We start from the raw sequence: 24063 nt of genomic DNA on the forward strand, positions 1-24063 counted from the left end.
AACTTTGGCCCCATAACCCCTAAAATGAATCCAAACCTTCTACTTGTGGTTTTAAACATTGTGATATGATTTCAGAGCAATCGAAATACTTCTACACAAGTTATTATCCTGAAACTAGAAAAATGCTTGTTTTGGACCCTTTTGGGCCCCTAATTCCTATTCGGTTTGGACCATCATCCCCAAAATCAATCCCTACCTTCCTTTTGTGGTATTGAACCTTCTGAAAAAATTTCATGAAGATCTATTCACTTAAACTAAAGATATTGTCCGGAAACCAATGTGTCTTCGGACGACGACAACGCAGACAACCAGACGACGACATCATACCATTATACGATCCCAAAAAATGTTTGGGGTCCTATAAAAATACAAAACAACAAGAGGCTGTCACAACGACAGCAAACCGGATTTATTAACATTTATTTGTGTCCTGGCTATATCACAAGAACCATTACTGATGAATGGTGAAAGTGAAAATCGTCAATATCAAATTTGACCTCCATTTTGTCATCAGTATCAACATATTAAAATTTGAAAAGCTTAGATTGAATGGTTCATGAGTAAATGCAACAACCTGAATGGAAACGCCATTTTACGATCTTTCAAGAACCATAACTCCTGAAAGGTAAAAGTCAAAATCGTCATTATTGAACTTGACCTCTATTTTGTCATCAGTAACAACATATTAAAATTTCAAAAGCTTTGGTAGAACAGTTCATGCATAAATGCACGGACACGACGGGAAAAACCATTTTTCAATCTTTCAAGAACCATAACTCCTGAACGGTAAAAGTCAAAATGGTCATTATTGAACTTGACCTCCATTCTGTCATCAGTAACAGCATATTAAAATTTCGGAAGCTTTGGTAGAACAGTTCATGCGTAAATGCACGGACAACTCCATTTTCCAATCTTTCAAGAACCATAACTCCTGAACGGTAAAAGTCAAAATCGCCATTATTGAACTTGACCTTCGTATAGTTGTCAGTAATAACATATTAAAATTTTAAAAGCTTTGGTTGAACGGTTCATGAGTTAATGCACGGACAACATTTGATTGCCCGACCGCCCGCCCGCCCGCCCGCCCGCCCGCCGTACATCCCCAAATCAATAACCGACATTTTTGTCACCAAAATCCGGTTAAAAACTCATTTTAAATCATTAAACATATTTACCATTTACAGCTATTTTCCTAATGTATGTAGTTTAAAGATTTGGTTGGCTGGCTTGCTTTGTTTGTATATATGTTTGCTCAAGCCTTCCATAACATCATACAAGAATGAAGGAATGAATGAATCTTTATTGCAAAAGCATAGACATGTTATGGCAAAATTAACAACATATATTACATAATATAAAACATGAATAGACAGCAGAGAACAATAGTATAATACAATGACATATAAAGTTATGAGACTATATTAGATCGAATATTCCATGCAGCTTTTAAATAATTACATAATTTGATCCTAAGAGACTTACTAGAAGCTTGTAGTAAATTTAATAGTTGAAACCCAACCTATCTGTTGATTAGAATTGTAAAACTTAATCAAAATGCATGAGCAAACAGTTATAAAAACAAAGCAAGCAAGCCAATCAAACCTTTAAACTACAAGCATCAGTAAAATAGCTGTAAAGAAATAAAACTTTCTGTACATATACAAATATATATAATAACATTCATTTCATGAGTTTTCAGTTGCCAAATGGTCTCCATAATTATTCCACTAACTAAATCACCTGAGCCCATTATGACTATGGTTGGTGGTTGATTGATTTTCCCCACTTTTCTCAACGACTGACCATCATTATGTATAACAAAATATGATGCTTTTAATGTTTCCAAACAAGATAATAAATCCTCTCACGAACTAATGAAAATCTGTGTTCTATTACAGAAGACAAATAAGAACTCTAACTACCTGTCTGATTATATTCTTCCTTAGTATGAGTCATCAAATGAAAGTAAGCAATTAAAATTAAGCCTTCACTTCAATCAATCATAAAGAGTTCTTTTAGATTTAATTGGCACTTTTGATCTTTTGTTCTTTTTATTTTACACCATGGAATGTAGGTATTTAATACATGTATCTACAATGACCTGATATTATGTAATAATAATCCTATAACAATGTCATTTACTGTGGAATACAATTCTTTGCTTATGCTGCTGAATATTCATTGTAATCATTAAGAAAGCTTTCTATATATCTATAATCCCGCTAATCCTGTACTTTTTACAAGTATTTAATATTAAACCATTCTATTGTTATAAATAATCACAAACATAATAAAAAATTTCAAAAATGTGGTAGACCTTTTATAGACACATGTTATTATTTCGTTTGACAAATTTGTATAGGTTACATCAATAAATTTAGTACTAAAATGATTTAACAGTGATTGACAGTTGACATTTAATACATGAGGGTAGAAATGGGGTACCCAACAAGACAAACGACAATAAAAATGTTTGTAAAATAACATTAAAGATAAACATTCTACTCCAATTGTCACTGACAGTAGCAACAAAATGAGATTTGAGAATGGCAATAATCAAATAAGACTCATTATGAAGCTAACAATAGCAGTAGCCTAATAAAAACGTTTGATGCATGACAGTAATGGGCATTCCTACCAGCATACATTGCATGATAAACAATTTTGTGAGCTTATATCAAAACATAATAATGTCAATGTTTAGATCAAATTAAATGAATTCTTTATTTTCATTCCACTGTCTTTAGGGCACAAATTTTTCAGAAAAGGTAATGCTGGTTTGTGAAAATGTAAAATACTGGTTGCAGATATGTAAAATGTTTGTCCCTATAATATATAAAATATATAAAAAAAAAAAAAAAAAAAATGTAATCTTGTTTCCAAAGATTTTGGTCTGTTGTCCTAAAATGCTTACATTTTATGCAGAAGTCCGAAATTAACTAATTACAATAATTTACTGAAAATAACATAAATGTTTTGGATACATGTACAAAGTAAAATGACTCCACACAAACATTAATTTACCTAAGGTCTTGTAAATATAAATTTCCAAGTTAAAAGTCACATGTTATGATAAAAGTTAATAACTGTAAAAAAAAAATTGTGAATACTGGTTTTTCCTGTAATGTAGACATTGCATGCAGCATGCAAGACCCAACATTTTGAAGTATATCCTGTTTCAACTATTGATTTTTTTCACCAAATGGAAACAAAGTTAGTTTTATTAACCTAACACCAATCGTTTGGCAGGATTTGAATCAAAGCTGCTTTACAGTATAGTGACATTTCCACCTGCCCTTTGTCAAGGACCCTTGATGACTAGGCCAGTATAGTTTTATCAAACATTTTTTTTTGTCCAGGATTTTTTCCTCAGTAGGATTTTAATTTCAATGTCTACAGCAAAAAGAAACCAGCTCAAAAGGTCATTATTCTGTTATCAACTTGGCAAACCAGATGAAACTCAATTCCGAAGTCATGAATATTCATTCAATTATGTTCCAAAAATCAGCTTAAGATTTGCAAAGCCAGGAAAGTCCAGGCCCTGGCGCCATTAAACTATTTGAGCAATTTTCAACTCCCAAAGACCAAAATTCTGAAACAAACATAAACTGCATCTTTAATAATTAGATACACCAATGAATATATTATTCCACGATATTCTCTGCATCTATTCAACAAAATTTTGCAATTTTCACAGCTTTCTTAATATTTTACCTTAAGTTTAACTTCAAAGAAACCAGGTATATCTTGAATTGCACATATATCACCTTTCTACATGCCGATTTTCAACCCATGTTTAAAGTCTTTTAAGAAAGAACAGCCTTTTGGATGACAAGCAGTGGCACTACTATAAACCAGATGCTCCACAGGGCACAGCCTTATACGACCGCAGAGGTTGAACCCTGAACGGTTTGGGCAAGTATGGACACAACATTCAAGCTGGATTCAGCTCTAAATTTGGATTGTGATTAAATAGTTGACACAGCATAGGTTTCTGACACAGAATGAATGTGGTCTAATGAACTTAAAATTTTTTTTTGCCTTTGAGCAATTTACTTATAATGCTGTTGATGAATATTAATCCTCTCAAAAAATGTTTGAAGAAATTTTCTTTTTATTTATGAAATCTGAAATGAGAACCAGATGCTCTGCAGGGTGCAGCTTTATACGACCACAGAGGTTAAACCCTGAACGGTTGGGGCAAGTATGGACACAACATTCAAGCTGGATTCAGCTATAAATTTGGATTGTGATTAAATAGTTGACACAGCATAGGTTTCCGACACAGAATGAATGTGGTCTAATGAACTTAAAAATTTGTTTTTGCCTTTGAGCAATTCACTATGCTGTTGAATATTAATCCTCTCAAAAAAATGTTTGGAGAAATTTTCTTTTTATTTATGAAATCTGAAATGAGAAAAATTTACCCCCCCCCCCCACCTCCCCCATTTTTTTTTCACATCCCCCTTTCCCTTTTTCCAAAACTGATCTCAATTTAAATTTCTAATGGAGTTTGCAACAATAACTACTCATTTAAATACATCATAAAATATTAAAATGTAAAATAAAGTGCTAGTTATCACTGAATGGTAAAGATTGTTTTAATTTATCAGTTGGTAGTAAAAGTGAATATACATTGTATATTGTATAAAACAATGATTTAAGTTGATTCAACTACTATTCTGGACAAAGAAAGATAACTCCAACTGAAAATATCTTGCTATTGCACAATATTGTGCAATTAGATATTTCTTGCTATTGCACAAACTGTGCAATTGAAAATATTTGCTATTGCACAATACTGTGCAATTGAAGATTTCTTGCTATTGCTCAATACTGTGCAATTGAAAATTTCTTGCTACTGCACAATACTATGCAATTGAAGATTTCTTGCTATTGCTGAATACTGTGCAATTGAAAATTTCTTGCTATTGCACAATACTTAATATAATAATTTTGAATCCTGATTTGAACCAAATTGAAAACTGGGCCCATAATCAAAAATCTAAGTACATGTTTAGATACAGCATATAAAAAAAGCCCAAGAATTCAATTTTTGTTAAAATCAAACTTAGTTTAATTTTGGACCCTTTGGACTTTAATGTAGACCAATTTGAATATGGGACCAAAAATTAAGAATCTACATGCACAGTTAGATTTGGCATATCAAAGAACCCCAATTATTCAATTTTTGATGAAAATAAAGTTTAATTTTAGACCTCGATTTGGACCAACTTGAAAACTGGGCCAATAATCAAAAATCTAAGTACATTTTTAGATTCAGCATATCAAAGAACCCTTAGGATTCAATTTTTGTTAAAATCAAACTAAGTTTAATTTTTGACCCTTTGGACCTTAATGTAAACCAATTTGAAAACCGGACCAAAAATTAAGAATCTACATACACAGTTAGATTCGGCATATCAAAGAACCCCAATTATTCAATTTTTGATGAAATCAAACAAAGTTTAATTTTGGACCCTTTGGGCCCCTTATTCCTAAACTGTTGGAACCAAAACTCCCAAAATCCATCCCAACCTTCCTTTTATGGTCATAAACCTTGTGTTTAAATTTCATAGATTTCTATTTACTTATACTAAAGATATGGTGCGAAAAAAACCAACAAAAATGCTTATTTGGGCCCCTTTTTTGCCCCTAATTCCTAAACTGTTAGGACCTCAACTCCCAAAATCAATACCAACCTTCCTTTTATGGTCATAAACCTTGTGTTTAAATTTCATACATTTCTATTTACTTAAACTAAAGTTATAGGGCGAAAACCAAAAGTATTCAGACGACGACGACGCTCATGCCAACGTATAACTACCCCCTAGTTTCCTGTAAATCTTAAATTAGTATATCAAGGTGTGCATTGATCCTCAATTCTTAATGCAAGCTCATAGACAAGTAAATTTTGGCTCACAATGGCCAAAATATATTTCTCTTTCACTAAAAATTTCATTTCTGCACATTTGTTGGTTAGTTTAGGTAAACATTGAAATAATTATTTTGTGTAAGAGTAGGGCTACCTTAACATACTTTCTAAATTGGATGGAGTGAATTGGTGGTCTGACACCTATAGGCCTGGTCCCTAGAAATTCAGTCATTATGAAGTTTTACAAATGGACATCATTCATAACATTGACATTGTCTTTGGTTTCATTATAAAATTAAAAGATGTTAGTTTAAAAATATTTTTTCCTAGTGGATTGGGAAACAAGTTATTGCAACTTATATCAATCCCTCTCCTCTTTGCAGGTGCGAGTGCTGCCTTGTAGCGGCATTAGTCTGCTCTTTTTCAAAATCTACAAGGATGTCTTTTAAGTGCAAGAGATATTGCTCTCTCTTTACACAGGTCAGCCATTTATTGTCCCCTTTCGAAGGACTATCATCGTTTCTCAAGACAATATTCACAAATGGTGTCAAGGGAGAGCCAAAAATGTAGAAACAAAATTTTCTCAACGGAATGGGGATCGAACTAGGAACTTTTGTGTTTGAAGTCCGATGTGCTAACCACTACACCACGGCTCTGAAGATGTTGTATCATTGCCAGAGATTTATCCATCAGAGACCAAATGACATAGAAGATTAGTAGTCACTGGGCCCCAAAAATCAATCCAAACCTTTCTTTAGTGGTACAGAACCTTTGAGTATAATTTCATAGAGATCCATACACATACATACTCAAGTTATTGTCTTGAAACCAAATGTAATTGACCCCAACAACAGCAAAATCATATAATTAACGACTATTAAAAAAATGTGGCTGTTAAAAATAAATCATACAGATCTTAGTTCAGATTTAAACAGGCATTGTTTAAATATTTTCTTCAAAATTATAATTTCAAGCAACTCCTTTCATATGAACACTTGACACAAAAGTCATTCATTTACAGAAAGGTCAATAGCACAGTAAAATGTGAATTTTATTTAAATGACCAGTACTTAAATTGATTACAATAACAAAACTGCCGCCTTTTATCTACTACGTTCATTTTAATTCATTCACATTTTGGAATTATTTATTGAGGTTAATTATTGTATGAAATTGATGGTTTCCCTTTAAATCCAGCGTTTCCTAATTCTATTTTCATGATAAATTTAGATTAAGTTTATCCCATAAAATATGAATAGACAAATAAATATAGGTGGATGGTTTCAATTATCTTCTAACACAAAAGGCAGCACTCACATCCGCAAAGTGGAAAGGGATTAATATAAGTTGCAATAACTTGTTTCCAAATCCACTATAATAAATATGTTTAATATAACACAAATTTATAAAAACCTCAATCCAAGATTCTTAAAAAGAAAAAAAACATGCCTAAACATATAAAATAAGGAGATGTGGTATGATTGCCAATGATACAACTGTCCACCAATGTTTATACTTTCTTTTTACCTATAAAAGATGTGAGGTTGCTCCCTCTAAAAATCTATATTCTAAGAAAATTTGTAAATAACATGAAGTTTTCATGAAGTAATTAATGTTCTGAAAAAACTTTTTTTTATCAAAGAATGTTATTGTTAACTGCAAAAAAAATAATTTCAATTATTGGTAAAATATGATAAATTGAAGAAAAAAAAATTTGAGATTTTGCTCTTGATCTTTTAATAAAAAAATTCAAGGTTTGGCAAAGTGAATGATGAAACACAAATCAAACCTATTAATGTTGACACCCCTGATATAATTTAGGATCGCTATTTCTTAAGCATATGTAAGTAACTCAGTTTGATATGTTTTCTAACACGTTTCTCTAGCCAAAACCTCAAAATATAAAATGTAGAAAAATAATGTCTTACACATATATAACTTTCTTCACCTAAAAAACCTAAAATAATGTAGGAAAAATCATGTCCAATTCATTTAAATACCCTATGCCCATAAGGAAAATATATTGTGTATAAACCATGTAAAAGTCCCTAAGGTTATGATATTTTGATAACTTAAACCTTATGAGTGGTCATATATTGGTCTAACTGACATATGACAGGTCATATTACACTTAGTTTTATAGTTATAGTATCTACATATTAGTAAAAAAAAGTTGTACATACTTTTACTACCAATCGCCAGAATATATCGTAAAACCAAATACCATGACATTATTATGTACTCTGAATCCAAAACTATGCTGTCTTAACAGAATGCTCTTGTCAAAAAATATGTCCAAAACCACTCTATAAAACAAACCACAAAAGTACTAAACAATGGTTTAATTTTTGTTGAATTTAAATTTTACAACTTCTAGGTCTGACCTGTTCAGAATGTTTTTATTTTCTGGTCCTGAATTTCACTTGTCCCTAAAAATTCAAAATCATGCTCAGAAATATTTTCATGACTTTTTGTTATTCCTGTTGAAATGGACATTGCATAATGTATAAGGCTGAAAGAAATTAGCAAAAATGAAAAAAAAAATTGAGAATGCCTTTAGAAAAGGTTCGTTAGAAGAACAGACAAATTTGGGACTGTTATGATGCTGGATAGATACATCCAGTGGCAACTATTACATGAACATTTTGAGATCGGCTTACTGTGAAATATGCAGGGGTTTCCTTATCTTTCACATTGACTGGTACTTTCCACGTTTGTAGGTATTACTTTGCTATTTATTCCATAAATACCTTATATAAAATTGGTACATTAAGGCGGTACTGGTCAATAGCATGGGGGGGGGGGGTAGAAGTTCTGGACACTGCCTTATCATGAATAGCCTGAATAAGGAAATGACACCTGCTTTGTACTTGATGGACACCTTGAGCCAGTGTTTAAACATGCTATTTAGTAAGATAACAGTCTGCATGAAGGCTTATCATCCTACTTGGTCATGTGATCAGTAATATGACTCTGAACTATCTTCTCTTAGTTCTTACTCCTAATGTCATGTGTTTCAAATGCCTATCTTGAAATCTCTGATTTAATCTGGTAGGTGATGGAACTCTAGAAAACCTCTGAAGTTTAGGTGAGCAGGCTAACAGGAGACCACCCAGACAGTTGGACACTGTCATAAAATAAAGTTTTCCATAAAAAAGTTTACATAGGTAATCTGAATTTAGATAATTTTTGAATAAATTCACTTTTATTAATTACATGAAGCCTTGGTTGTGTAATAATGGACCTTATATCTTGTATTATTTCAAAATTATAAGATTGTTTATTTTCATTTTGAGATAATGGTCAGTACTGGTAGAATAAATCAATTACTTCAATATACAAATATTGACATAGTCATGGTATATTTCCTAATGGTCAATAGCCGTTGTTAGGTTACATTGACCTTGATAAGGAATTACCATATAAGACTTGTATACAGTTATGTAAAACATTCAGTTTGTTGATTGGGGCATTTATCGGGTAGAAGTATTCTGAACAAATCTAAAACAGAATACAATCATAATGTTCACCTCTTAAAAAATTGTAATCACAACTTGGTATACTTCTTTATCAGATTAGCTAATCACAATTGGGTACAGTTTTTATCAGATTAGCCATAAAAAAAAGTTTTTAATGGTTTAGATAAAAAGTTAAATTGTATCTGAATTTCAAGAAAATAGATGGAGTGAAAAAGCTACCCCTTTATACATATATTTAACAACACTAGGGAAGGGTTCAGGGCTAGATTTACGGAGGTCTTAATTCAACTGTTTCTTGCCGAATACAAAAAAGTTGATATTTTTCTGACATTGACCTAATATGGTTTGTATACTGCAGCTAAAATAGGATTCAATTATAGAAAGATAATGAAAGTTACTCCTAACATAAAAATGTTTACGCTGAAATAAAAAGCATTTTCTATCCCCGAAAATTCCCGAATTGTGAAGAAAAAAACTGAGGTGAAATGAAATCAACATTGCACAAAGTTGTTACTATATTTGGCAGAAAACAGGAAATGTTCTAGTTGCAGTACAAATCTCTTTAACAAATGTCCTGACAAAAGTTGTTACCTAATCAGGTTCCATAGAAAGGACTTTAAAAAGCGTAAATAAAATACTTATATTTATTTCCTTCCTTTTGTCAAGGTCTTTAATCTACTAAGAAGATTTTTTTATTCAACAGGAAAGATTACAAATGACATGATATTAAAATAATGAATTAATTTTCCAGTGTTTTGTTTACACCTCCTTCCTACATTCCGATATATCTAAAAGTTTGTAAATTGTAGGTCTGGCATCCTTGCATCTGTGATAAGTTTACTCATATACTATTTAGTACATTGAAAACTGTTATCAATTAACATATAAATAAACTGCAGAAACTAGCAGCGTAACTTTTATTTATCAGTTCAGTTTAAAAAGCTTTTACTGTTTATAAAACATGAGATGGTAATTAAGTTTAAGTGTAAGCATTTGAACCATAACTTTATTCCCAGATAATATGTTGTATTCTCTCTGTATATCTGGCAGTGTGCATCATTCACTCAGGTTCCTGGTAAATAATTGATTTTTGGAGGAGGCTTAGGAAGATAATTTATTACTTGTCACGGTTCCAACAAGTCTAACATCAAATGTTACCAACATGATAACATTTGTATAGATTTTCTCTGTCAGCCAGAGTAGGCTGTAGCAAAATCTCTTCAACTTCAATACTAATCACATGTGATTTTGAAAAATAAATTATAGAAATCACTGAAATCTACCATAAGATGGAGGACAATATTATTAACATTAAATATTAGTTTTGTTATAATCAATAGATTTGATGTTATTATCAAGTAGGGGAGGCTATAAAAGAAACGGTCAACAGCAGTTGGACACTACACTTAATCAAGTATAATTGCCAATAAATGTCAAAATTTTTGATGACACATATATCAATCTTACATTAGCTGTGAAGGGTAAAATTCATTTTAGTCCAGTAAAGACTTTGGTCTTGTAAAGCATTTTTCACACAAATAAAAGTAACTCTTCAAACTATTAATCTTTAAAACAAATGATTGATGGTTGGTGTTTTATCACCACTTTCGTGGTGGCAAATGAAGACCGATCGATTATCATTACTTTACTGAAACTAGAATAATAATTGTGATCTGTGGTATGGGTTACTGAAATGGAAATGTCTTACTATCTGTGAAGTGACCAACATAAATCTAAATAACTTGTAGTTGCTGGACAAAACAAAAATAGCCAGCAACATAAAAAGGAAATGAAAGAACCAATCTTCCACAGACATAAAATCTACGAGATTATATTGTCCACTTTAAATTATGTACATTTCATTGATTGTCCGTCTTTAAAGTCACTTTCAGCACTTAAGCTTTACTATAGTGGTCAGTTTTTATTGGTGGAGGAAGCCAGAGTGCCCAGAGAGAACCACCATACTCCGGTATGAAAACATACAATCCTACTAACTTTTAGGCATTAGAAATCATACAGAAATTTATTTCTTTATCATCTACATATTTTCAGTTTTGTACTATAACAGAATGTTCCCTTAATGACCTTTGTGTTTTACTGGTTCATGTGCTTTAATCATGAGTAAAACTTGAACTTAGTGAACTAAGATTCAAAAACAATTCAATATAAGATTTCTTTATCATCTTTACATAGAAAACACTATATCAAGTGTTCATGTCTTGATAACAAATCATTAACCAGCTGTGCATGCCTGCTATTGTCATTCAAACTTTTCTCCCTTTTGACTATATTGAATGCATTATAAAAGTAGTACTTACAAGTCAGTGACTGTATAAACTCATGATCACACTATGTAAATGTAAATGTTGCAAAGTCAGTGACTATATAAACTCATGACCACATTTGCTGAATGTAAATGAAATGATTTTGTCTTTGTGGGCCTCAGTTTCAAAATAAAGTATCTTCCATTCATATACAGTACATTGATCTCAACTATATTGTTTAATTTTTTTCACAGCATTTTTTTCTATTATTACTGAACACACCCTGGTTTTTTTTTCTTAAATATTGTATTCATTGAAGTCAATGATCTTTAAAAAAAAATGTAATAAATCATGTGTTAATCTTCAGTAACACGACACAAATTTAATTCAACATTTGGTTTTCCTTTCTTTTTTTTCTTTTTATATTATAGGAAATGACCTTTGTACAGTTTAGAAAAACCCTAAATACACTGATGCTAATTATGACATTTAAAGATGCTGAACAGTAAAGAAAAGACATAAAAAACTGATGCTAATCAAAACAATTAAAGATGCTGCACAGGATGTGGAGCAGAGCATAACCCCATTTATAATTGGACAAAAAATGTCATGTTTGTAAAGTATGAATCTTTAAGAAGTATGTAAAAAATGGTACCAGTACAGAAGAAGGTCATTGCAGTATACCACCTACAACAAAACAATGATCCAACGTGGCTTAAGTTTTCAACAGAATAGGAATCACCATTGGTAGAAATAATTCTGTTCATAACTCGTATAACATATAAATCAAATCATAGAGACAGCTGAATCAATCATTGATCACAAATATCAGTCTTCTTTATGTCATCACTTCAAAAAACATGTCAAACTGAATAAATTATTCCCAATCTCAATAGGTACAGGATGTTTGCCCTTTTTTACCTGTAACATGATAGAACATTTGCGCTCCAAACATTATAGACATCTGCGCTTTACATTTTGATATACCTGTAGTAAAAGGACCAGACATTTGTGCTTTTTACCTTAACTATACAGAAATTATTGTAAAGCTCAAATGTCCTTTACCAAAATCGCAAATGTTCATATTTATAAAGCGCAAATGTCCTATGAAATGAAGTGCAAATGTCCATATAAAAAGGCGCAAAAATCCTGCGCCCATCTCAATATATCTTACTTTCATTCCCTCCTATATATATATATATATAAGAAATAGATTAAATTAATTCTTCTTTCATTCCATTATAAATAAGAATTGTTGTTTCTATTTCTTCTTTTCTTTCCATCAAGCAAACATAACACTGTAAGACATAGGTCTGTAGGTCCTGCTTTTTAGTTCATAACAGTAAGAATTTGCACTATCTTTTTAACATTCATTCCATTTTTAGGTAAGGATTATGACATATATATATTTTCTTCATTCCATGTAGATAGATGTGCATGTATTAATTATGTCTCATGTATTCCATTGTACATGCATTAAACACATATGAAATATCTTATTCAATGCATCTATTCTTTCATTTTCATCCTTATTTATTCTGTCATATGTTTATGGATGTTTCATCCTTCACTTTTTCCATCATTTGCTCCTTTCTTAGTGTGAGGAAAATCTTACAATATATTTTTTTCTCTTTACATCCACTTTCAGCAAATGTTACCATTCTTCCAGTCCATCTTCATCTTTACAAGCTTTATTTTCATTATTTTTTTTCATTCAAATTTTTTTCAAAGTCCATTCATTTTTTTTCATATATTTTTCAAAGTCCATTCATTTTATTTATATATATACATTGTCTTTTCCTTCTAAATTCCTCATTTTTATTCCTTTTTTCTTCTTTTTCCATTTCTGTCTGACTCTTTTCTACCATATGATTTTTGTTTAATAATATGATTCTTGCAAAATGATGCTAACATTATCTCAATCCTCTCTTTTTTCAATTAAAAACATAAACAAGAGAAACTCTGCAATGCATTTAATAAATTTACATAATTTAAATTACAGAAAAAATTTATAAAAAACAAACATACTATACTGTGCCAAAATCTGTCAAACTTTCATACTATTCCTAAATGTTCTCCCATGAAGTCTATCCCACCAGTAGAACTATCACTCTGGATGTTTACACTACCATGTGTTAATAATCAATAGAATTTTATTTATAAACAGTGATCACTCTGCCCTCTGGGGGATTTTATAATTAATGCCAGCTGACATACATTCAGTGCTTGTAATAAAACAAACTGATATTTTGACAAGACTGTGACATTTATTTTGGTCCTAACCTAGTTATTTACATAGCTGTAGGATGTTAATGTACACAGATGTGAATATAAAAGTACTGATGAAGTCTATAATCACAGATAAATATAAATGACCCAAATAGTTATCAAGGATAGTCAGATTCCATTTACTATAAATTAGTGGTTATGTAATATTGGTTTGCCCTGTGTGGTGACCTGAATAAGTTCAATAAATATTGATTGAAGTTCATCATAATGTTAAATACAAATTTGACCTATTTTATTATCTAATACTTTTATTTCAACAATCATTCAACTGTTTAACATGTTTTAACTTAAACTCCTCCTGTCCCAATCAGCATAGGAATATATCTATTTCTACTTTACAATTTAAATTGGACAAATTGATTGACTCTAGGTGTTTAACACCACTTTCTAGATTATTGGCTATATTGCTGCAGCCAGTTTTCATTGGTGGAGGTAGCCAGAGTTTATAAAATTGACCAACTTTGGCAGGAAAACTGGTGTTGAATGCCAATCAATTACAAGTCAAGTTCAGTCACACCTGCCACAAGCAGGGTTTGAACACTTAACCTCAGTGTTGACAGACTAGTGGTCACTGTAGATGAACTACTAGCTTAGAAAGTACTGAGGGTGGCATATGGCCAATAATCCTCCCACACATCAGACTTAGAAAGTACTGAGGGTGGCATATGGCCAATAATCCCCACACACATCAGAAAGTACTGAGGGTGGCATATGGCCAATAATCCCCCACACATTAGAAAGTACTGAGGGTGGCATATGGCCAATAATCCCCCCACACATCAGAAAGTACTGAGGGTGGCATATGGCCAATAATCCCCCAAACATCAGAAAGTACTGAGGGTGGCATATGGCCAATAATCCTCCCGCACATCAGAAAGTACTGAGGGTGGCATATGGCCAATAATCCCCCACACATCAGAAAGTACTGAGGGTGGTATATGGCCAATAATCCCCCCACACATCAGAAAGTACTGAGGGTGGCATATGGCCAATAATCCCCCCACACATCGTATCCTGACAGACACTAGGTATATACAAACATCTATTGCTATTAGAGTAAATTCCCAGATATAAGAAATTTGGGCTCAATTATTAAACTGACCTCACAGAGAGGATACAATAAAAATATCAAACATAAGCTTGTTTGTTGATCACAGTGAGAGGGTCATTAAAAACTCCCATTATCATAAGCCTGTTTGTATCATGCTGTTTAAAACCAAGTAATATGTGCTGTTCAGATGATACATACAGTGTCAACATAGTCAGTATTAACTAGTCCATCATTAGTAATATCATGGAAGTAACATTTAAATATTACTTCCATGGTACTATAAAGATTGACAGTAAACATGTCATCTTCTTTAATGATTACAGTTTTCTTAAGAGCTCAGCATGGAAGTATTATATATCATAGTCCATGGTCTCAGGAATTATAAACCATCTTGAAAATTATAAAAATACATGTCATAAAATTAAATAGCATTCAGGACATAAATGTGGACAATACATCAAATCTGTTTGAAAAAGTTGTAAAATTGGAATTCTGTTTGCTAAACGTTTAAATTTGTGGCCATACTACATGTGTATGTATCACCATGGTCCAAATTTACCGTACACTTAAAATAGTCCAGTCAATCTAGCATAAACCTTGAAGTAATTGTAACAGAAGACTTTTAAGTTTAAATCTTAAAGGGATAGTAGCTACGATTTTGAAAAAATTATGAACAAGTTTTAAAGCTGCTAAAATCAAAGATATGTACTAAAAATAAGCATCATATCCCAAATATACACAGAAAAAAGTCAAACAAAATCTAACTTGAGGAAACTAAAAACACTATTCAACAGAATTTATTGATTATTGATATTTTGGTCGTCTATAGAGCATAACAAACAACTCTAACAGTGTTTTCATTCTTTTATCAAGCGACAACCTAGATTTCATAATTAATTAGTTGACCATTTATTAGATCTTCTAACATGTCAAGGTAATGAATCTCAAATTTGATAAGAATAATTAAGCATATAATTTTTTCTTTTTGTAGTTTGAAGTTTCTTCAGTCGGAAACCCGGTTGAAATAGAACAAAAGAATCGAAGCTCTTTGTTAGAGAAGGCGATACATGTGTACTGTAATGTTTACTATAGTGACAAAAATTTAAAAGTTAATAGAAACACACAAAATTACAATTTTCTTCTCAATAACGAAGTGTTATATTTTAAAAACACCATTTGCATAAGCTTTCAATTTATCTAGTACATAGTTAAGAAGAACAATTAGATATCAGGTCGACGACATGGGTATCTTTCAAGTTGGATGTAAAAAATGCATATCCTCCGATTTCTTTAAAAAAAATTACCACGGACGGAAAACATATCAATCTATTAGTTCAGTAATTTTCGTGTCTGCCCTTCTATTATGTGACTCAAGAAATAATTCCAAAAAATGGGTAACAATAGTATCGAAAAGAGAAAATCGAGTGCACCTTTTTATGTTAGGGCGTGTTTGAGTGGAATATTTTGTCTTGATATCGTACAAAGCAAAAATATTTCATACACTGTCTCGCTTCAGATTCAATCATTTTTATATATCAAAGCTACAGGTTGACTTTATAACTTAAAAATATCACAGTACTAAAAGATGAAATATATGGGTCAAGTGAAATACCTATCTAATGAATCACAAAAACAGAGTAGGTGTGTTCGAATAGCTATTATTTTACTAAAAGTACTTGACGACAGTCTTTCAAGTTGGATGATGAAAATGCATATCTTCGAAAAATTATAATTTTTTGTGTGTGATAACTAGGGTTTATAGTCTTCAACCACTAAAAAAAATCTAGTCTGCCCTTCCACGAAATATTTTTTTAAATGTTTATGAATTTTCGAAAATTCCACATGACAACCGATCAGACAATAGTTTTAAGTTGAATCAATACAGACAAGATCATTAACTGGTGCTCATTAGCGAGTTGATACATTTCTCTTATAAAATGCAACTGACATATAAGGATCGTACTGGTGCAATGTGGATAAATTTATCGGTTTCCAAGAACAAAATTGGTAGCGTGTCATCCCTACAATGGCTTCGATTTCTACAATTGTGAAAATGAACTGGCATAATGGGGAGATAATTTTGACGAAGTAGGATCCTGACTGTCTTTAAACAAGGTAGAGGCTGAACAAATATAATTTACAGATATAACCAACACAAAATATTTACATTATTTTTTCAAAATGGTCACAAAGCCATAAATTGCAATTTCTTTGATGAAAAATGTGGAACAAAAATAAAAATACCCATGACACTTTGGTTTTGTACATTTCATGAGCAGAAGATTATATAATATAGTCAAATACGATCTTATAACTCCATCAAAGTATCACACTTTACATGAATTTTAAGAAATTCAACCAAAACTGACCCAAAAAACCCTCATTTTTGTGGAGTCGTCTCTCTTTCCAATGTTAATTTCCATAAGAAATTAAAAATGCTGATTTTGAGTTTTCCACAAGTTACATTCATTGGGACTTTTTTCTGTGTATATTTGGGGCTTAAAACTATAGATTAGACCTAAAACATTTTTTGTTGCTATTAGCTTAAGGTTCAAACTTAGTTTGACTGGACTAAAATATTTGATTTTCAAATAAAATTTACGTAAGGATTTTTTAATATCAGTTTTTTTTATCATTCAACACATTAAACATGCAATTAAGCAAAAGGATTGGACATAAGGCAAAAGCAGAAACAAATCCTTTACCATACACGAAGGACTGAATAATCTAATATTGCAGTGAGTCAGGGGAGGTAATCTTCCTTCTTGAAATTGCCTATAAATCAGTGTAACCTTGCTAGTTAACGCATTCAAATAATTGTATTATTTTATATCACAATAAAATTACTATCTTATGTATGTAATAGATTGATTTTTTTTTTCTAATTGAAAAACAAAACATTTTTTTTTCTATCAAAAATATAGCATTAGTATTGTTTGTATTGAAGCATAAATTCAGATGTTACACACTCAACAGAATAAGCTTAAATATCAGTTCGTGTTCATTATCGCATTTTTTTCACTACATTTTGTATTAACTTACATTTCATGATGTCTAATGATTTCTAAAAATCCTTAATTTTGACATCATATTTGTTTCCTGGAATTGATTTCTGTTTATTGAGTTATTGTAAAGTTCAAAGGTCTTTCACTGTCTGGACTTGATTTTTATTTTCTGCATTTATATGAAAGATTCATTTGAACTTTTGAAGACGTCTTCAACAAATTCCTCTAATGTTGATGACCTTGATTGAGATGAAATTATCTACTTTTCAAGTGATACACATTTACAAAAAAAGTGTCAATTCCTACATATATCAACATTTCCACTTGAACATTAATTGTACTAGTACTTACATAGAATGTTACAGCAAGGAGGTTATATGAGAAGCAGAGTTTTCACTCTGCTCGATACAAAATTAGCATTCCCAGGAAAACAGTTCGATCAGAGAAAAAGGATAAAAATATAAAGAAACCAACATGTTTATCACCCACTTGACATGGCCCTCTGATGTACCAGGCTGTTACCCCGAGCAGTGACTGGGTCATTAAAGTTCAGGTGTATTTTTGGTAACAATGAAGTGTATAGGTGTTTATGATATGGAAAAAAATCGGACGCGCAATTTCAAAATCAATCGTATGTCTACTGTGAAAAAAGATAAAGAAATGACAAAGTTATGCGGGTTTAAAGGAAAGTTAGTGTGCGATTTTTATTCAACACTAACTTTCCTTTAAACAAAGATTTTTGCTTTGCCTTTCAATTTCTGTTGATGAGAATTGGCAGGTACTAATCATATACAAAATATATGAATATGCAAAGAACTTTAGTTACGGTGACCAGTAACAACCAGAAGGAATATTTGCAAATGAAACATAGAGAAATTTATCGGGAACAACGTAAAAGTGCTTTCTGTTGATATCAACATTGACGGCAATGAGACAGATATTCGTTTCATTTCTATTGGTAATAAGTTTACTTTTAACATAAAATTTTAATTTTTTATTACTAAATAAAAAAATATCACAAAAAATCTTATTAACATGTCAACAAGGATTTGTATAGTTAACTATACAAATCCTTGATGTCAATAATTGTATATCCAGTCAGTTTATGACACCTCGGGTGTTTCCGTTCTTACTCGGGTATGTAATTAGGACAAAATCTCCCTCTGTGACAGAGTCGATCTCAACTAATTTAACACCTACTTACAGAAAAGTGGGTAACATTTTATGCGTAATTATCGTCTTTTGTCCTCTGTCCTTCTCATATAACTTCCTTGGTTACAGAAACAGTTGTTGACATTTTTGTTTATATTTCCATACTTAAAAAGACTCCTTATAGAGTTATTATCAATATACAAAATTCTTGTACAGCCTGTCTCATATGTGATGATACACCGCCGTTAATTCCCATTGGCAGATCCAACCCCCAGAACCCCCCCCATTTTTTTTTTAGGCAGACGATCTGAGCATTTGAATGGGGAATATGGTTGGAACCCCCTTTGTCCTTGGTTGGGTACCCCCCTTTTTAAATGGCTGAATAAGCCCCTGATTCCAGTGAAAATTCCCCTTCTTTCAACTAAAAGAGCAGTTGCATCAAAAGAATGAATTGGAAAAGAAAAGCAATTCAGCAAAAGAAAATACATCATGTGTAAAATGATACAAGTGTTCAGTTAACAGGAAGTTAATGAGTGAGGAATCTGAAAACACATCAAACATATAAACCCTGAAACTGGGGGATAGAACAATTTCAAATCTGATGCTATTATCTAGAAATACTGATAACTGGGGAGAACACTGAAACTGGCTTGAGCTATTTTTGAGAAGAAGCTTGTTTATTCTTGTAACAAATAAAATAAGTTTGTCAGAGCCACTTGACAATTTTCTATGGTTAAATTTTTAAATTGTTAAACAAATCCCTAAGAATCTTTCAAGCAAAAATCCATAATCAAAATTCCCCCTCCACCTCTTGTCTAAAAGAGATATTTGCCCTATTCTAAAAGTATTGCCTGCCAAATTATTTAACAAATATCTAGGTCTGCCCTGTGGTTGTCTTGTTTCTTGTTTCTGAATTTTACACTGAGATTGCCCAGCAAATTATGACATTTTTTGGTTAGACATCTTTATATAAATAAAGATATATGTGGTATGAATGCCAAGGAGACAACTAGCCACCAAAGTTCAAATTACAAAGATATATACAAATGGAAGTTTTTAATGACCTTGACTGGCTATAAAGCCCTCACACAGTCGGTATAAAGATATACTACTACTGGTCACTGTACTGCTTTTAAAAATTGACATTCCTACATTTTACTTAGCAATTTGTTGATTAAACCTAGTGTCTGGGTTCTTTGAATAACAAATGGAGCATTATGGCGACAAGTTAAGAAGTCAAGAAGTCGCAACCTAGCGCACTGGTAGCAGTGATGAACAATTGGCAATTTACATTTCAGGTAAAATTCCTGACAGATTTTATGGCTCCTTTAACATCACACTTGGATGAGAAAACAGAGACTGGAATTATCTTTAAATTTCTTGATTATTCATTGATAAAGCAAGATATAAATTGTATACAAGTTACAATGAAAGAGAAAAATATTTCAAGTTTTTTGGTAAATATTCAACAATATCTCAGTTTTCAAACACTTTGACTAAAATTAATTAGGCTTGTTTAATTTTCATAAAATTTTGACAAAATATTTACTTTGACCCTTTGAAAAAAATTAAATTTCAAAAACTGCACACATTTTGGAAAAAATTTCATTAAATATATATATAGCAGTTTGTCAAAAACTAATTTTCATCATTGAAAAGCTTAATATTTCCTTTACTATAGAATGTGATTAAAAAGTTCATCTGTTTTTACAGAGTTATCTCCCTGTAGTGTTATGTACCACCTAAAAGTGCAAATAACCTGCACTAATTCAAAATCATGATTCATTTTTAAACACAATTTTTACTTTGTTTGGTAGTAACAAAATAAACAAATATGTTCTGAAGATTTCCTTAATTATTGAGGGCATAACTTTTCATATTAAACAAACTCATATTTATATCATTCAGCAGAAGTTTTTATGAGGAGAAGTGCTACATTCACATTTGCTAAATCTTATCTATTCGTTGCAAAAAGCAATGCATGAAATTTCTTCCAGTCATACCTTATATTGCTATAGTCATATCAACTAAGACTAAGGGGCAATAACTCAGACTTTCTTAACATTTTTAATTTATGTTTACAAATATAATCGAGTACTTATTGTTTTACAGACCATACAAGAATATACTACAATTTATTCAAAAACAAATTTGTTGATCCTGTACCTTCTGTACCAATTTCAGTAAAAAAAAAATGAAATTAAGTGGTTATTACAAATACTGTTTAAATCAAATTTGCAGAAAAAATATAATAGTTAAATATTGATCTTCTTATAAATTTACACTAAGACATTTTTGAATACCCAGAACATAACATAAATAAAGGTCCCTATGCTTTGGCTGCTCCTTTTTTTTTGCATTTCTAAAAAACCTCAGAGATCACTCATCTATTTATCAGTCAGAAAGGCTTACTCAAGAATGTGTACTAAACCCAAGTAGTGACAGATGCAGACAAATACATTAATTACCTAAAACAGGCTATTAATTGAACTTGGAATTATTTTTAATTATGGAATTTGCTTGATTTCTTGTTATTGAAATTTATAATAAATTCCATGCTTATTCTGTACTGAAATGTTCTGTGCTGCGCGCAACACTTTCTATTACAAAGAAAATAGTATATTTTCAATAGAATGTACTGTGCCGCGCACAACACTATCTAACCAAAACACATTGTATGGAAAGTTTTATTAACCACTCAAAAGATCATAACACCAAATCATTGCAAATAAACATGGAATTCATTAAAAAATTTAAACACAAGAAATTATTCAAATTCCATAATTAAAAATAATTCCAAGTTCAAATAATAGCCTGTTCTAAACACCTTTAGCTATTATCCTATAAATACATAAAAAGTGCATATATATTAATCTAAATCTGTGGATATCTACTTACCATTAAACAGGATCTGTAATTTGCAAACATTTTATTCTTTCTAGCATCACAATGTCCTACAAAAAAAAGATAAAATACTGAAAAAGATGTTATTTTCTCAATCATTATGCCGTTTGTGTAAAACAAGCAACTGTCATATAGACTCTTTATTCTTCACTTGTCTTGTTATCAATGAAAACTATTAACATTTTCAATATCTTATTGAAGCATCACCACTTATATAAAATAAAACATTCTAATACACTTTAATATATACATCATAGTGTATACATTTATTGACATACATAAAACATTCAAAAACCTATATAAAATATAGCATATTATAAAGCTTATAGTAAAATATCATTAGCTTAAATATTAAATCTTTTTTTTTTTCCAGGCAAATCACTGATAACTTTTGGTGCAAAAAGGATTGGGCTAGATGATCTGGATTCTATTGAAGGGTGAAGTTTAGGTCACCAAAGGCTAAAGCAATGACAATGGGGTGAGTTATCTTTATATTCAGAGTCTGACTGCATATTTCACTGTTACTTACATGACTTAGTACCTTAAACTACCTTTACACCTTTATCTTCAGGTCCTCATCTTGAATTGTCGTAATGCGATTTCTTGTCTCATAATAATAATATATTTATATATATTAGACTTATTTAAAAAAAAACTTATTTAGGTGTTCGCAGCTGAACACTTAACACAAATTAAACATATGAATTTATATGGGTTCCAATTTTCACCATTTAATGCAGACTTAAAATTATTCAAAGTCTTTGCCGTCTCAGTTAAATCTGACAGGTTATTCCACTGATCCACAACTCGAATTGAAAAAGTATTTAGTCTGTGTGTCGTCTTACACTGTTTAATTAATAAGTTCTAATAAGTGACCTTTAGTATTATTAGATGGTGCTAAAGTAAATAGGCTCATTTTGTTTATGTGTTACATATTTGTTTTTCGTTCATTTTTCTAAATAAATAAGGCAGTTAGTTTTCTTGTTTGAATTGTTTTACATTGTCATTTTGGGGCCTTTTATAGCTAACTATGCGGTAAGGGCTTTGCTCATTGTTGAAGGCCATACAGTGACCTATAGTTGTTAATTTATGTGTCATTTGGTCTCATGTGAAGAGTTGTCTCATTGGCAATCATACCAAATCTTCTTTTTAATATATACAAATACAAAATAATATTTTTATTGGCACAAACTCATTAAATAAATGGTTAAGACCTATGGCATTACATAATACTATAATAATTGACATGGTAGAATGAAAGGTTCCATGATAACATATCATGCTATAAAGAAAAGTTACATATTGATGTATCATATAAGTTCACTATTTCTTATAATAGACACTCTGATATGAAAGAGGAAGACAGTTTAAGTTATAATGCTGAGCTATTATTAACCAATAGAGATATTTTTTCATCAACGGTAATGTTACGCTGTATTTGAAATAAAACATTTATTTTTATTTTCTAATATTTCTCGGTTTGAGGTAAATCTATTACATTTTAATAAGAAATGTTGTTCATTCTCAATTTCCCCAGAGACAGGACAGTATCTTTCCTCTCTAGGAATATTAAGATGTCTTCCCCTTTCAATACACCTTATCGCTAATCCCGGCTGAACCGGCCGCTTGAACTTTTGACGCATACATCAATCACTTTTCCATTGTGGCGTCAGATATTTTGTTTTGTGACGTCAAATTTTTACGGGAACCTGTGTAATATCCAGTAATGGCGGACAAATAGCGATGAGGTGTATAATTAAAGGATGTGCACTTATGTGTATTTTGCATATTGCTGCTCTATCATTTAAATTGTTTAGTGAATCAAAATATGATGGTCTTTGACCCATTTTGTAGACTTGACGAAAGAAACTGAGCTTAGAAGACTCCTGTATATTTATGTATATCATCCAGTTGATGTCATCTTATGATCTTATCTATCTAACAATTATTTAGTGTTATTGTTGTTAGGGAAGCAAATAAACAGTTTCATGTCATGCAACTCTGTAAATAAAAGTTGTAAAAATCTTAGTTTTACGTCAATTAA

At 31.2% G+C, this 24063-nt stretch overlaps 1 protein-coding gene across 4 annotated transcripts in view; it reads right to left on the bottom strand.

Moving 5' to 3' along the window:
* LOC139489460 (uncharacterized) overlaps nucleotides 1-24063 on the bottom strand; it is a 43944-nt gene that overhangs the window by 19770 nt on the left and 111 nt on the right. For 2 of the 4 annotated variants that reach the window (XM_071275846.1, XM_071275849.1), the window contains exon 1: nucleotides 22014-22119. The gene's annotated coding sequence lies outside the window, so the exon portion shown is untranslated. Of the gene's footprint in view, nucleotides 1-13646; nucleotides 13784-22013; nucleotides 22120-24063 lie in introns of those variants that run through there. The other 2 variants (XM_071275848.1, XM_071275847.1) reach the window with 2 other exon arrangements.

The sequence above is a fragment of the Mytilus edulis genome, chromosome 9, assembly GCF_963676685.1.
Source record: "Mytilus edulis chromosome 9, xbMytEdul2.2, whole genome shotgun sequence".
NCBI classification, from domain to species: domain Eukaryota; kingdom Metazoa; phylum Mollusca; class Bivalvia; order Mytilida; family Mytilidae; genus Mytilus; species Mytilus edulis.